Source organism: Hylobates moloch, unplaced genomic scaffold, assembly GCF_009828535.3.
Source record: "Hylobates moloch isolate HMO894 unplaced genomic scaffold, HMol_V3 SCAFFOLD_21, whole genome shotgun sequence".
NCBI classification, from domain to species: domain Eukaryota; kingdom Metazoa; phylum Chordata; class Mammalia; order Primates; family Hylobatidae; genus Hylobates; species Hylobates moloch.
In genome coordinates, this window is record NW_026652296.1 from 16846423 (window position 1) to 16851726 (window position 5304).

The window sequence follows — 5304 nt, forward strand, 5'->3', positions numbered from 1 at the left end:
AGGCAGGAGGATGAGTTGAGGACAGTTTGAGGCCAGCCTGGGCAACATAGCAAAACCCACTGTATTAGTTCGTTTTCACACTTGTGATGAAGACATACCCGAAACTGGGAAGAAAAAGAGGTTTAATTGGACTTACCGTTCCGCATGGCTGGGGAGACCTCAGAATCATGGAGGGAGGCTAAACGCACTTCTTACGTAGTGGCAGCAAGAGAAAGCTGAGGAAGAAGCAAAAGTGGAAACCCCTGATAAACCCATCAGATCTCGTGAGACTTATTCACTATCACGAGAATAGCAGGGGAAAGACCAGCCCCCATGATTCAATTACCTCCTCCTGGGTCCCTCCCACAACACATAGGAATTCTGGGAGATACAATTCAAGTTGCGATTTGGGCAGGGACACGGCCAAACCATATTACCCAGTCTCTACAAAAAAATGTTTAAAAAATTAGTTTGGCATGGTGGCACATGCCTGTAGATCTAGCTACTTGGGAGGCTGATACAGGAGGATCACTTGAGCCCTGGAGGTCAAGGCTGGCTGCAGTGAGCTGCGATTGCACCATTGCACTCTAGCCTGGGCAACAGAGTGAGGCCCTGTCTCTAAAAAAAATAAATAAATAATAACGAAAAATTTAAAAATAAAAGATAAAAGTATGCATTAGGAAGATGTGAAGAACTTTCTCCAAATACTCCATTCCTGAGTCATGCCCTTACAAATTCCAGCTCAATAGACTCCATTCTCTATTTTGTAAAAGCTTCCCCCAGGGGTTTTCATGAACACCCCTGGGATCACTCATTGGTCAGAACCTTGAATGCTAAACTCATAATGCCAAGAATATGGTAAAAGAAATAAAAAAATATGGAAACAATCTAAATACCCAAATACTAAGGGTGGGTGTTCTTGTCTTCATTTTATAGATGAGGAATCTGCAGCTCAGAGGTGAATCCACTTTCCTAAAATCATATAGCTGGTGAATGGCAGCCAGGATGTGACTGACCCAAGTTTTAGGGCCAGATGTGTGTTCTTGTCACCACCTCCTGCTGCCTTCTGCCGCAGGGTCACCCGTAATCCCACTGAGAAGGCGGGAGGCTATTGTGATGGTTTGAGTGGCAGATGCATGCTAGGAGTAAGTCTTCCTGCCCTTTTAGCCAACTTGTCAGCCTGAAAGAGGTAAAGATTTGGTCAGTGAGTCTCAAATCCTAGTAAAATCAGAATTCCCGGGATTCCTGTGCCTCAACCCCATAAGTTATGCTTCGTTAGGTCTGAGTGAGAAACACAGCCTTAAATGCAAAGTGCTAGCTGCCCCCAGTACTCAGTCATTCCACATTTCTTTCTCCCACTTCCATCTGGATGCCTGGCATCAAATCATGAACCTCCCCCACCTCAGCACTGGCCCTGGGGGTCCTGGCAGGAGAGGGTTAAAGTCCTGAGAACTAGGGGCTCTTCTCTCATGAGATTGGAATGTGGTGGAGGGGAGTGAGCTGAGGGACGCTGGTGGTCCAGCACTGAGCCTGGCCATTGTTGCAGAACAATTGCCCCCCAGGAACAGAACAGCAGACGCTAATTATGAGACACTTGTGTCCTCCATGTAATTATGAGATCTGTGTGACCATTAGCATAAGAAACTAGCTCGCTGGCTTGTTTTGGTTATAACTTTCCCCAAACCGCTGTACTCAGGAATCTGAAGAAGTAAAACGATGAACTCAGGGCTTCATAAAAGACTCAGCCCAGAGATTGTCAAGTTTAGGTCACACGAGAATCACCCGGATGCTTGAAAAACATGCAGATTCTCAGGCCTCGATTCCAGAAACTTGGATTTGGTGGGTCTGAGTGGAAATGAAGGTGGTTTAGCCATTGAGATTCATAGAAGTCCAAACTTAGTTCTCCCTTGGAAGCTGGCAGAAGTCCTGGCACCCATCTCAAAGTTTTCTAAGTACCTCCACTCCCTGAGCAAAGGCTCTCACTGCCCTGCTGATGTTGCCTGAGCCTCGAGGGTTAAGCCCAAACACTGACTGAACCCCAAGCTGACTCAAAGGGAGGAGCAAGTCAAATGACTATCTCCCTGCCTAGACAGAGCCTCAGATCTCATGGGAAAGGTAAGAGTAGAGAGTAAGAACACAAACCTGGAGCAACGAGGAGTCTGGGAAGGCTCCCCCAATCCCTGACTCCTGAGTTCATCAGTCATGCGATGATCAGAAGCCTGTCTTAATCCAGCTTGGGTAAAAGGGTAATTGATGGGTGAGTTTGCTTAACGTGGAAAGGGCTGCATCTGGCTGCAGAAATAACCAGAACCCAAAATTAAATGCCGCCTGGACTCTCTCCATGCTTACACACTGGCTTTCTGGGCCACATAGGCACCACTGCCTCCCTACTTCACATCTTCCAGGCTCTTCCATCTTAAAGAGGCGATCCTTCTTTAACTCCAACTTGAAAGTTCCCAGAGAGATCCACTTCCTCACCTGTGTGTCCAGAGAAGTAAAAGTGGCAATGACTGGCCGCCCACAGAACCAAAGGGAGGGAGTAGGAGAGGGGGCCTCTTCCCCCAGGAAGGGGATGCTAGACTAGGCCAAATTAGTTCTCTAAGGCCCTTCACACGCTCTATGTCGCTTAAACCTTGTGACCACCGACTGAGACTGCTAGACCCATTCCTCATTTTGACAAATGAGGAAACTAAACAGAAGGTAGAGTGACTTCCCCAAGGTTACCCAGCTAGTCTTTGGCAGAGCTGGACTTCCTGACCAGGTCTCCCTGTATCCCAAGTCCAGTTTCTCAATGGCATTGTGCCGAATGGCATGTTCAATGCATGAGGGAGACGCCAGGTTTTCTGGAATGTTTGGTCAAGTGTCCTGCAGAAGAATGACAGCTACTGAGGGAATACTGCACAGGAGACTAGACAGATGGACTGGGATCACATTCTAGAAAGGGAATGTTAGACTACACTTAGGCTCTTATTTAGAATGCAATGGGCAGTCGATGAAGGTTTTGAGCAGAATTTGTAATATTATTAGATTTTTAATTCCAGTCTCTAAAAAAGCTGAGAATATTCTAGTCAATGCATAGAGGTTAGGGTCTCAGGAGCCATGCACTGTTCAAAGAACCATAGATTCTCATCTTCTCCATCTCAGGAGCTGTCAGTCAGTCACCCTCACCAGGACATCCACAGTCCCTGGGCTGGCCAGGTTCTGGGCTCAATATGTATCCCCTCATTAACCTCACAACAAGAAGGAAATAGGAGTGATAATTCTAATCACGGAATCCTAGCTAGTTACTGGGAATATAAAGAATAGAGCTCCCAAAGGGGACAGGAAGGAGCTTGTTGGGTGAACAGCTGGTCTTTCTATGTGTCTATATCTCTCTATATATTAATATTTTTGTCAATATAGATACTGGTGTCAATGCCAATATTGATGTTGATACCCTATTGGTTCTGTTTCTCTGAAGAACCCTGACTAATACAGGGACCAAGAGGGGTCAAGGTGATGGCAGGAGGGCCACTTAGACACGTCCAGGTGATAGAGGTAGGACATAGGAGGAAGTCCCTTGCACATTAGAGGTCTAGACACAACTCCATCCCATTTTTAAAACTGAGATATAATTCACACACTATAATATTTACCCCTTAAACTGCAATTCAGTGGTTTTTCATACATCCACAGAGTGGTTCAACAGTCACCACTATCAAATTCCAGAACATTTTCATTACTCTAAAAAGAAACTCTGTAACCAGTAGCAACCACTCTGCACTACCCCCTTCTACAAGCCCCTGGCAACCACCAATCTTCTGTCTCTATGGATATGCCTTTTCCAGACATTTCACATAAATAGAATCATACAATATGTGACTCTTTGTGTCTGGCTTCTTTCATTTAACAAAATGTTTTCAAGGTTCATCCATGTTTTGTATGCATCAGTAGTTCATCCCTTTTTAAGGCTGACTAATATTTCATTGTATGGATATACCATGTTTTGTTTATCCATTCATCAGTTAATGGACACTTGGGTTCTTTCTACTTTTTGGCTATTATGAATAAAGCTGCTATGAACATTTCTGTGCAAGTTTTTGTATGAACATAGATTTTCAATTCTGGGGGTCATATACCTATGAATGGAATCGCTGGTTCATGTGGTAACTGTATGTCTGACTTTATGAGGAACTGCCAGAATTTTTCAAAGCAGCTGCACCATTTTACATTTCCACCATCAGTGTAGGCATGTCCCAATTTCTCTACATCCTCACCAACCTTTATTATTGTCCATCATTTTCATCATAGCCACTCCAGTGGGTCTGAAGTACTATCTCATTGTTTTAAGCTGGGTGCAGTGGTGCACGCCTGTAGTCCCAGATACTTGAGAGGATGAGGTGGGAGCATCACTTGAGCCCAGGAGTTTGAGGCTACAGTGTGTCATGAATGTGCCTGTGAGTAGCCACTGCACTCCAGTCTCGGCACCATAGTGAGACCACATCTCTTAAGAAGAACAAAAACAAAAAATGTATTCATTGTTGGTTTTTTGTTTTTTGTTGTTGTTGTTGTTGTTTTTGAGATAGATTCTCGCTCTGTCGCCCAGGCTGGAGTGCAGTGGTGCGATCTCGGCTCACTGCAAGCTCCGCCTTCCAGGTTCACACCATTCTCCTGCCTCAGCCTCCCGAGTAGCTGGGACTACAGGCACCTGCCACCACGCCTGGCTAATTTTTTGTATTTTTAGTTTCACCGTGTTATCCAGGATGGTCCCAATCTGACCTCGTGATCCACCTGCCTCGGCCTCCCAAAGTGCTGGGATTACAGGCATGAGCCACCGTGCCCAGCCCATTGTTGGTTTAATTTGCATTTCTCTCCCTGCTGGCTAATGATGTTTGGCATCTTTTTATGTGCTTATTGTCTTTGTACATCTTCTTTGGAGATATATATATTCAGATCCTTTGCACAATGTTTAAATTGGGTTATTTGTTTAGTTATTGTTGAACTGTAGGAGTTCTTTATATATTCTAGACATAAGTCCCTTATCAGATATATAATTTGAACTTTTTTCTCATTCTGAATTGTCTTACACTTTCTCAAGTGTCCAATGAAACATAAAAGTTTTATATTTTGATTATGTAGAGTAATTTCAGATAATTGCTGATAAGATAGGCTTTATGTCTGCCATTCTGATGTTTATTTTTATGTTTCTTTTTTTGTTTCTTCTAGTCCTCTATTATTACCTTCCTTTGTACTAGATATTTTCTGGTATTCCTTTGTCATTTCTTTCACTATATATATTTTAGTTATTTTCTTAGTGGTTGCCCTGGAGATTATAATTAGCATCTT

The 5304-nt window shown here is 44.0% G+C and overlaps 1 long non-coding RNA gene across 1 annotated transcript; it reads right to left on the reverse strand.

The window, feature by feature from the left end:
• Positions 1-714: 714 nt before the first annotated feature.
• On the reverse strand, positions 715-1460 carry LOC116461405 (uncharacterized). The gene is made up of 2 exons (XR_004246054.1): positions 1381-1460; positions 715-1159 (listed from the first exon to the last, which is right to left on the reverse strand). It is a non-coding gene; the product is annotated as an uncharacterized LOC116461405 (long non-coding RNA).
• Positions 1461-5304: the final 3844 nt, after the last annotated feature.